Genomic DNA, 10,951 nt, shown 5'->3' on the forward strand with positions numbered 1-10,951 from the left:
GGCTGGGCCTCCTACTCTACCTCAACCACCCCCAGTATCAGCCCCGATATCAGATAGCAGGTTCCCATGTGGGACCGGCCAGAGGATGGTCCCACCCAGCACCAAGGAGCATCCATGGGACATGCCAGGAGAACAGATGTGGGGAAACTATCTTTAAAAGTGAAGGGCTTCTGGATTCAGAGTGGGGCTGTGAACTGTGTTTTCTTGAGCTTATTGTTGGGGCGTGTTGAATCCTCCAGTGGAGGACTAGGAAAAAAAAACCCAGATGACTTGGGTGACAATTTACATCTGTTATATCGCAAATGTTGCAATGAATGCTGGCTGCTGGTGAATGGCAGTCCCCTGGCTGGGGTCAGTGTATAACTGTTACAAAAAAGAATTGGTAAAACCCATTATTTTCAGGCAATTTCAGGAAAAGAAGGAGGAGGAAAAAAAAAGAGTTCATTTAGTGACCAAGCCGGTCATTGCAAGTTGCTCTTCCAGCGCTAGCAGAGTTAAAAGGTTGGCTGAATCCAAAGAAAATTCAGAAATTTTGCTTCTGAATAAAGCATGTGAGCCTGGCCCAGAAGTAAGCTGCTCTCTTCCTTTTATGAATCAGCCTCCAAGATATGCTCACATTCCTGAGAAACAAGCCTGGAATAACACGGCTGGCTTTTGGGTGCAATACACTGATTATGAGGAAGCAACCGTCTCCTGTGTATGAATAGCTTTTATGTTGAAATAGGTCAGCGCTATAGCATTCGTTGAAAAATGGCTTTTTAATGTGCTTTATGGGCTGTCAGGGCATAATGAATGTAAACCATAAACCTGGCTTCGTCAGAATGATATTTTATTTTTTTGCTTTATCGACCAGACGCAATGAATCTCAGATCAATTAGTTTTGCTTTGAAGTTTGCTCTTGATCCAGATCTTCAATAAAAAGGAAGTTTCCAAATCACTGGTCTGTGAACACTGTTTGTGATTAATTACCCTCTTATAATCTGAGGAATTCTGGTTGTTGCTGTATTTTGAATACCTCAGACTGCATGGGGAGTTTTATTTTGGCTGGTATATTTGGAAACTGCTAATAAACACCTACTTCCTGTTTTTCTTGCTACTGTGTATAACAAATTGTTAAAAAACTTGCTTTCCCATTTCAGCCGCTTGCCTGTTCGACCAGACCTGAACCATATTATTGGCTAATCAACATCGTATATCATTTGCCAGCAAAATTTCTCAGCTGTTAAAAGCAGGACTTTGTCTCTGGCTGTAACAAAAAGTGAGTAACTTTGCACTGCAATAAAGCCGGAGGAAGAAACCTTATACGAAACCTGTGCTAGAAGCAAATAATGACTGATATGGTTTTAAATTTGAAATCGAGTTTTAGGCAAAGCTTCCTAAAATAACAGCGTGTTTTTGCTGTCAATGCCTGGGTTAACTGGAGTGTGAGGACAGTCGTGGATGTGGGGGGTTCGCTTCATCCTGGGAAATGATGCCGAGACGTGCCCGCAGTGCAAACATCTGTTTGGGCAAAGATTTTAAGGTTAATATTGTATGGAGGATGTTTGTTTAGACAGGATGAATGCTTTTGTGAAATCTAATATTAGGCTCTATCTAGGTATGTCCGGTTGGCACCGGCTTCTGCATTTTGTGCGCGAACAAATGTTAATTAGCAGGGAAAAAAATTTCCCACTTTGTCTCTGAAGTAATGCAGCGTAACAGTGGAAATAGATTAGTTATAGCTGCTGAAAGGTCCTGTGGTTGTTGCCTTGCGCAAGTGTTATCAGTGTTTGTGTTGTGCTTCGGGTGTTTGTTTGCCGGCGTCCATGGGCTGGTGCCCGCTCGGGGCGGGTGACTCACGGCCGGCTCGCTCCGGCAAAGGCTGTTTTCAGCATGTTGGTTGTACAAGCTCATTAAATCCATCACGGCACTAGCGGTCATAAATGCTTTCAGAAACTTCCCTGAAATTGCACGTTTGGGCTGTTTTGATATTTAAGCCCTTGTTTTTAGTGTGTGTGCTACTTTTAACCGTTTATATTTCAAATATTCAGGTGCCTATTGTTCATTTACCTCCTTTGCCCTCAGGCTACCTCTCCAGGGTAGTTGGCCCCGGGTGAGTGGCTCGCAGGGTTTGTGGCAGGTTGGATGTTGTGCTGCACGCTGGAAGGGTGGAGGGAAGGGACATATGGCTTTTGCAAAGCAATGGTGGCTTCAGCGTGTGCCTCCTGGGTGTTGCCGTGTCCTACGTTCCCACCAGTGTGGATTTAGGGCAGGTACATGTGAACCGCCTGGTGAGGACACCTGCTTTCCAGCCTCTGGGACCTCCCTCCTGGTTCCTGCTGATGGGCTCTGGCAGCATCCCAGCTGGCTGCCGGAGGGCAGAGGCCTGAGGGGTTCAGCTCCTCTAGGTTCCCGTTGCTGCAGGAAGAGGAAACCTCTCCCCAAGTAAATTGTGGTTTGGTAGCTTCTGTTTGACTCTGTAAGGTGTTCCCGTGGTGGTAACACACCTTCAAGCTCTCCGCAGCTATCAAAGCAAAGCACAGCCCTGAGGATGCAAGGGACTGCTGTGTTTAAAACCAACTGCAAAAGCAAAACCTGCTTTCTGATGGATTTGGGTCCTCGATGCCTAAGATCAAAACAACCCCAGGCTGCTTCTGCCGTGTTGCTCCGCTGGGGCGCTGGGGCAGCAGAGGCTGCAGAGGTATTGGTAGGCTGGCTGTGCATGTGCTGGTGGGGTGGCTGGCCGTGCGTGCTGGCCAGGTACCACCGCTCAGGACATACTCCGAGCATCTCTGTTCCTCCAGTTCCTCATTTTCACAAATCTAGTACCTTTTCCATGTCCACTTTTCTGTCAGTCCTCCTGTTCGTTCCCTGGTTAATTGCATATTTGGGAGCATCATTAACTGCATTGTTTGGAAATAACTGAGGCAGAAGAGCAGATGCGGAGTGAAGAAGCTCCAGGGGTGGCTGTACAGGAGGGGAAGGCTCTCCCTTGCCTCCTCACAGGTTGGAGTGTTTTATGGCTGTTTCATCCAGCCAAATAAAAATGACCTGCATTTGCCCAGGGAGAGCATCAGGGCTTGCCTGTTGGCATTGCAGCTTTCCCCTCCGACACTTCCCCTCCCAGCAATAACCACTGTCACATCCTTGCACCATGGCCTCTTCTTGGTTGTCTGCAACGACCAAGCCTTTAAAAGCAACGTAAAGGAGAGGGAAAGGGGGAAGATGGAAATCTCCATGAGGGAGGTCTGGGAAATCCACCTGTAGTTTCAGGCTGTGACAGTATGATTCTTCGGGTTGACCAGATGTCACTGTTTGAGTCATCCTGCAATAGGGCAGGATGTGGGAAGAAAAACCAGTGGAGACCACAGAAACCTCTGAGTCAAACAGGTCTCCAGCAGCGCTGGGAGGAAGTTTGGGACAGAGGAGGACTCTGGAGCACATAACCTTCTTTGAAATGTGTTGGAAAGGCAATGGATGCTCCAGGGAAATAGGGCACCCCTCTCTTTGCTCAGGTGGCCAGCAGGTACCTGATGGCCACAGGAGCATCAGAAGTGCTGAGCGTTGCCAAAACATCCTTTCAGCTGTGCCAGCAGTGCTTTATTCTTGACTCACAGCGTATGCAATGGATCAAGGTGGCCTGCAGCTGTGCTGCCACCGCTCCCCAGTAACCTACCGAGGCACAGCACACCTTAACAGACACTGTTTGCTTTCTACCCTCCATGTTTTTGTTATATTTAGAGCTTATTTTTGGCTGGGCTTCCCCAGTGTTGGGGCTGGCTAATGCTCTCTAGTTGGAGTTGGCTCAGGGTTTTACGCCCTGCCCTCGAATGGCAGGTCCTACCCAGGTGGATGGAAACCAGCCAGCCGTGTGAGCCTGGATTTTGGCAGCGGGGAGGGAGAGGGCGGTGGATGAAAGCGTCTGTCCTTCACGCCAGCTCCACTGTGGCAGCCCGGCGAGCTCAGATCATCCCAGTACCATGCAAAAACCTGTTTCCTCCTGAAGGTCTGGCCTGAAGTATTTGGGATTTGGTTGTGTTGCATGGAAAAGGAGACTCATTGGCTTATTTTACTGACCCAAGGCACGAGGAGGTTAAATGAGCTGCTCACAGTCAAGCAGAGGCTCTGGACTAGGCATCTTGCTGTTGACGCCAGATTTCTGTATTGCAGCCCCATTTCCATCACTTTTGGACACCATTTTTGCCCTGGTAAAAGTCCATGGGAGCAGTGACAGGTTGGTGCCACAGCACTGGACAGCAGAGAGGTCTTTGCAGATATTGCAGCCCAGTCTCAACCCTGTGGTTTCTTTCTGCTTCTCCAGAAGGATGTGATTAAGACCTGACCAAAGGAACAAAGCACCTCACTTGACTATGCTAAACTTTATTAATGCCTACAGAACTATAAAGAAAAAAAAAAAAGAGGAGGTAATCTGGGGAATGTTTGACCACGAGCCCGTTTGTGTTTTGAAATGACACAATGTGTGTGTTTTATGATAGCTGCAACCACTTTGCGTGAAGATAAGAGATTTAACATAATGTTTTTTTCCTTCGCCGTCATTTAAAAAATAAGAAGCCAACATACCATTGCTGAAAAACATAAACAAAGTGGCCTTTTATATCTCTTTCTTAAAACTTGGGCTGTTCCAAATGTGTTTTTACTGAATGGCTGCTGGTGGGGTTTTTTTTAAGTAGCAGAAATGTTGGTAAATTTTAAAACAGTTCCTTACAGCTTCCCAGATAAATAAATTAGAAGTTAGAGCTGGTTTAGTAGCCACTTCCTGCCATGAAGGCCAAACAGGATTCATTCCCTGTTTTCTCTGTCACGCAAGGACCGGGCTGGGAGCACACAGGTTATGACTAGGAGAGTGTTTCAACCTCCTCTCTATTTAATTAGTCATATAATTAACACTTACTAAAAGGAGGTAATTTTTTCCGAGCCCTTGTAAACTCCTAACCACTTCATTGAGTTATTGCTACTTTCAAAAAGGCTGCTGCAGAAAATGCTGGTGTTTTCCAGCCTCAGACAGGTTTTTTCCCTACCAGCGTGCAGGAAGTGCACAGCGTAGATAAAATCTGTACCAAAAAAAGCTGAATTATTCACTCTGTCTCTCCTAAGGCTACGGTTGCCTTCTAACAGGTGAAAGCCAAATAGTTTAAGTAAGGAATAGAAAAAAATAGTGGAGTAAAAATGTCTTAATAGGGTTGTAGGGAGGAAAAAATGAGAATCCTGGAAAACCTACTGTGAAAAATGACTGTTTGTAAGATTTCTTGTTAACACATAGATGGAGGATGTCCCTACAGCTGTAACTGCATTCCCTTCCTTCCTGCAGCACTCATATCCCAGGAGCTGCGTGTTGTGCCAGGATCAGTCCCACCCGTGCAGGCTCCGAGGGACACTGAGCAGCGTGGTCCAGGTGAGAAGCAGCTGGGCGGGATGTAAGGTGAGATGCAATGTCCCCCCGACCCTCGCTGGGCAAGGAAACTGTCCGCGGGCTGGGTTGTGAACCACATCCCTCGGGTGATCCAGACCTGTAAAAATCTCTTCGCTCCCCCGATCACTATTTTGTTAACCTGGATCATTTCACTGGGGGGAAGGGGGTCAGCTGTGAGCTGCTCGGCAGATGAGAACATCCTACCCCAGCTCTGAAGCGTTACTGGTGGAGAAAACCCTTTAGTAAGCTACTTTTGTGATCACCCCCGCAAAAGTCCCTAACCTAAGGCACCATTTTTAACTTGGGAACTGCCTCAGGAGCAAAAGCAGGGAGCGATTTATTCCCCAGCTACTGCTACGCAGCTCCTGGCATAATTCAAATTATTTCTTCCACGTCCCAAAACTTGCTGGTGCGAGGTGCAAAGCTGCGGAAGCTTCCTTCCCCTCCCGGCAGAAGGACGAGCCCGCTCTGGGCCCCTGCGATGGGACAGGGCAGGGGGAAGAGGACGATGGCCGTGCGGTGAGGCCGGCGGCGCAGCTGCCTTTGATCAAAGCCTGGCAGCACTTGCTGCGCCCGACAGCCCTGTTTACATTAGCCAGCGGGGAGCGGGCTCGCATGGCGTTTGCTAACCTGGTTGCCTGGTCCCATCTGCCCGGGAAGTATCGCTGCCTCCGGCAAGCCAGGGGAGGACGGGGAAGAACAGGCAGCCCCTTCCCTGCACCACCGGCTGGAGCGGAGGGATGGGCTCCCTACGTGGGGCCGTTTCAGCTGCCTGGCCCAGCGGCGTGATGGCCACTGCGTGGAGCAGATATGCTGCTCCAGCGAAGGGGAATGCTCCTTGGTGACGGGAAACACCCTTCCTGTTGGTTTTTGGGCTGGTTTGCTGCCCCTGATTCCCTTGGAGCGTCTGGGTGGTGGAATCACAACACAAATACTCCTGGTTTTCCCCTTTTCTTCTGCACTGTGTGGCACCGGGAGGCTGCTGAGCAGTGGGGGCTCGGTCCATGTGCATTTGCTGAGCTCTTGGGCCACCATAGGCTAACAGCAGCCTGTAGGATATAAATTCAGGCAGCACTACCCCACAAAACTCACACGCCCTTAGGATGAGAAATAATCTGCCATGTTTTCTGCTCCGGGCAGTTTTGGAGAGATACAGCAAGGCACAGAGCACAGGCTGAATCTGCTGATGGAGGTGAAATTTGGTGTCTTGGAGGTATGAGAAAAATTTGGGTCATGCAGGGAGCCAGGGAGTGGTGTGGGATTTGTGTGGGGCTTTGAGGTCGTGGGGGATGAGGTGCTGGGGGGGTCTTGGGAGCTGCCGTGGGGTAGCTTGAGGGTGTCCACTGGGTGTTTTGCAGGCAGACAGGAGCACACCTCTGCTCATGGATGGTGCTTTTTGGCATCTCTCTTACTTCTTTTGCTGGAAGTAACGGTGGGTCTGAACCCAGGGGAGCAAACTCTGCCAGGAGGCAGTGGATGCTAATTTGGATTCTGCATTCCACTCATGCAGCTTCCTACTTCTGTGCTGGCTGGGAGTGTGAGCAGCTCTGGTTCAGGTTTGCTTGTCAGAAGCCATATCTATGGTTCCCCATGCAATGGTGATGTGTCCAATAACCCAATGTCAGAGGAGAGACCTGCACCCTGCTGTCAAGGGGGCAAGGAGGGTTTAACAACACGCAGGTAATTTCCAGCTGTCAACATGGTCAGGAACTGGGAAATCATTGCTGGTGGACACCTTGGGGCATCCTGTTGCTCTGAGTGTGATGCTCCTCCACATGAAGAGGCCCTGCCGTGACGTGTGCCCTGCCCGGGCGACGCTGTGGGTACCAGGGACCCCATCGCAGAATGTCTGTTTGGTGACAGCAACGGTTTTTCATGGGGGAGAGATAAGTGGGACAAGTGAGACTGTGATCATCACTGTTGTTCATGAAGCATTTTGGCCTTGGAGAAGATGACACTTATGTGCTTGACTTGCTGCTCTCTTTTTTCTCCCTGCTGCAAAAAGAATATGTGCTTTATAAACTCTGCTTTAGTCCTGGCTTCCATGAGTGACCCTTTTGTGTCTGCTTACAGTTCGTAAAACAAGAGAAGTGATGTTCAACTGCCTTTTAGCCTGTCTCCTCATGGAAAACAGTTTTTCCATCACATGCTCCATGTATGTGTGTGAGAGAGCAAGGGAAAGCAAACCTATGTGGGAAGGAGCTATGCTTTTAGAAACACGTGTTATTCTGGTCGCAGGAGGACTCCAAAGCTCTGTCAAAGCCCAGGGCCGGTTTGGAAGCTCACAGTGTGAAATGGTCCCTTGGTCAAATCAGTCATGTCAGGGTGAAAATGAAATAATACTAGGGGGCTAAATTCTCTCCATTCAATTTTTAAGGGGTGAAAAGTTCTGCCTGCAGTTGTGCCTGGTTGGTGCTGTGTCCTGCTGAGGAGGGCCTTGAATTTGCCATGTGTAGCAGAGTCCCCCAAAGGGACCACTCATTAGTGGGTGACAAACCGCACATTTCCAGGGCAGGGCTGAGCATCTCTGCTCATCTCTAGTGGGGTACCCACCATTACTTGTCACTCCTGAAAACTGTTGCCTTTTGCAGAACGTCATCTGTCGTGTTTCCTCGCACTCCTTGGAATGCGCTAAATAATCAAAAGAGCAGCTGACAAAATAAATGAGGAAAGTGTGGGGTTTTTTATGGAGACGTTGCACAAAGGGCATGACGGGCCATTTGGGATGTGCCACTTCTGGCCTTCATGAATGCTCACGTTCACGGGGCAGCTGGCAGAAAGGCTCGCTCCCATCCTTCGTGAGCACAGACACGGTCCCTCTGTCCTTGTCTTTGTTTGGTGCTATCTGTCTGCTTTCCTAATTAGCCATAGTCCTGCTACCTCTCCTAGCAGACATGATGCAAAATAAATGACCTAAGAATTCCCCCCAGAACATGGCTCATTAGTGATGGTCCAAACACCGGGAAAAGCACGAGAAGGGCTGGTCAGAGCCCGGCAACGAGGTGAGCTGAGTGATCTACCAGGTTCTTTCCCTTTGCAGAGCGCGGGGCTGCGATCTGGGTCGCACACTAAAGGTGCCCTGGCTCACGGCTCACACCCTGCAGCCACCCAGCGCCGAGGGTGGTCGGGCTCTCTCCGAGTCCCCACGCCCTTCCCTGTTATTCCACAATCCTCATGAACATATGGCTCTGGCAGTTGTCAAAAAATGTTGGACAGAGGCTTTGTGGTCAGCTTGATCTGTCCCATCTGGTCATCCAGTCTCTTTGTTTGCTGGACTCCCATCCCTCCACTCTCTGTGGAGATAATTTGAGTAACGCTTCCCTTGTTTTTTTCATTCTGCTGCCTTGTTTTTTTCTCCTTGCCAGGAAGTGCAATCTTCTTCTTGGCTTTTGGGATAAAAATGGTATGGCTTGACACTGGCTTCCTGGAGACACCGTTTAGTCTTTCCTGTATTGCAGAGTGCAGAGTGCACGCGTTGCAGAAAACCCGTCCAAGTTCAGTGGAGTGGTTTGCAATGAGGTACCCAAAGAGATGAGATGCTCCTACCTGGAGACTTTCGTTTTCATCAAGGTGAGGTGTAGCAGTAGGTCTGTACCTTTATTTTTCCCAAGTCACTGTAAGCTGTGAGCCTGTCTCTTCATTCTTAACGTGCCCAGCACCTTGCACCAGCTGGAGAAGAGATGAGGAGTCCCTGGGGATCATGTCCACTGCAATTCCTCTCTCCTTTTTATCAGACCTCTTTTCTTCTGGACCTGGCCCTGGCTGAACCCTGGTGAACTTCTCCTGCATCCCTGTGCTCTTCCCCCTTCCCTGCCGGCGCGTCTGCAGCCGTGAACTTCCTGTGCCCGACCCGAGAGTGTCTCCGAGAGGTGTGATTCAAGTTGTGGCGGGAACGGCGGCAGCCGCAGGAAGGAGATCGCTGACCCGCCCCTGGCTCCTGCTCAACCTTCCTAATCAAGGGAGGAATGTCTCTGGACCCGAGCGCTCCTGGCTAAACTGCACTGTGGGCCACTTGGCTTTCCTCTGCGAGCGCTTCCTTTGCAAGCCATCTGTGAGGGTCACACTGGGCAAAGCTCGCCACATGCCCTCTTGGATCAGCGTGTTTTGTTGCGGCAGCGCTGGTGGGGAGGAAGAGGACCGGAAGAGGAGGACGATGCATGGACTGAGGAAGGCCTGCAGGGTGACTCGGTACCACTGCTGTTCCTGCCTTGGTAGGTGGAGATACGCCTCTTCTCCTGGCGCAGGCAACTCCCCCTTCCATGCCATGGGTGTTTTGGGATGGACCGCCACATCCTTGCCACCCTGTGCTTGTTTCTTGGTGTGAACTTGGAGATTTGTGGTCAAACGGCAGCTGCTCTCCTCTGCTTGCTATTGCATGATTGATCAAGAAGGGAATACCAGCCCTTGCAAACAGGGGTGTCTTGTGCCTTGGGGACAGTGGGATCTATCCCTCCCAGAGCTTTACAGGTCCCTAAAAATCTTTCTTTGGATTTTTGTCTTCAGAGGGCTGTGCCACAGCAGTATAATGTAATGGAGGTAGCGTGAAGCAGGGAGACAGTGTGGAGCAATGCAACAGCACAGAACAGAATTTCTTGGGGGGCTGTATATATATATATATTTTACATGTATTTTTAAATATATATAAAATAAAACATATATATATATGTGTTTTATTCACACTTGAAGTTGGGACAGGGCCCTTGTGCATCTGTGTGTGAGTGCAGTCACCCTCTGTGGCGATGCTGCTGGCCATCCCCAGCTTGCAGGGACAGGCATGTGGCAACTGGGGCAGAGAACAAAAGGGTTGTCGTGCAGAGAAGCCCTGTAGAAGATGATGGACACTTCAGTTTTTCAGCGCATGACAAATAATTCTACTTGCATTTTCTTGGCAATGAAGAGGTTTGTTACAATATCGTAATGGACAATATCATCCATTACCACCTCCATTGCATTAACCATCAATGTGCGCATGAAGACGCACATCTCCACCATTCCTGCTGACGTCCCTGATGTGGCCACTGCTGCTACCAGCAAGCGAGACGCAGCCCCAAGGTGAAGCCTCAGATGGATGTGCCTGGGTGAAGCGGCAGGGGGTAGCTGTGCCAGCCCCGTGCAATCAGCTGCAGTCCCTGCATAGCAGAGGACAGGCCGTGACCCACTGCCTGCAGAAGGCTGTGCCAGCAAAGCCTGTCCTTGATGGTGACTAACGTGGGCTGGCAGGGGTTCAGCCCCTTGTTGTGGTGGGTCTTGCTGCTGTACCTGCAGGCCCCATCCAGACCCTGGAGCGATGCCTGCGGGTCGCTCGGGGCTCTCTGCATCCTGCAAAACTGGGGATAGGTCCCGGTGTCAAAGCCGGTCGCCCTCCCACAGCCGTTGGTGCCGCTCGAGTCAATGGGGCTCCATGCTTGAGTAAGGCAAACAGGATTTAACCTTTGCTACAGCTTGTCCTAGCCAAGAGCTATTGTTAACAAACTTGGACCCCATCCATTTGGCCTGGGTGGTTATAAGAGCGGAGAGTAAATAATCTGACAAGCTCAGGGC

General features: G+C 49.9%; 1 long non-coding RNA gene across 1 annotated transcript; it reads left to right on the forward strand.

Annotated features, from left to right (window-relative positions):
* Window positions 1–423: 423 nt before the first annotated feature.
* On the forward strand, window positions 424–10,102 carry LOC135315072 (uncharacterized). The gene is made up of 5 exons (XR_010374526.1): window positions 424–724; window positions 1,140–1,258; window positions 5,309–5,419; window positions 8,869–8,980; window positions 9,145–10,102. It is a non-coding gene; the product is annotated as an uncharacterized LOC135315072 (long non-coding RNA).
* Window positions 10,103–10,951: the final 849 nt, after the last annotated feature.

Source organism: Phalacrocorax carbo, chromosome 9, assembly GCF_963921805.1.
Source record: "Phalacrocorax carbo chromosome 9, bPhaCar2.1, whole genome shotgun sequence".
Lineage (NCBI taxonomy): Eukaryota > Metazoa > Chordata > Aves > Suliformes > Phalacrocoracidae > Phalacrocorax > Phalacrocorax carbo.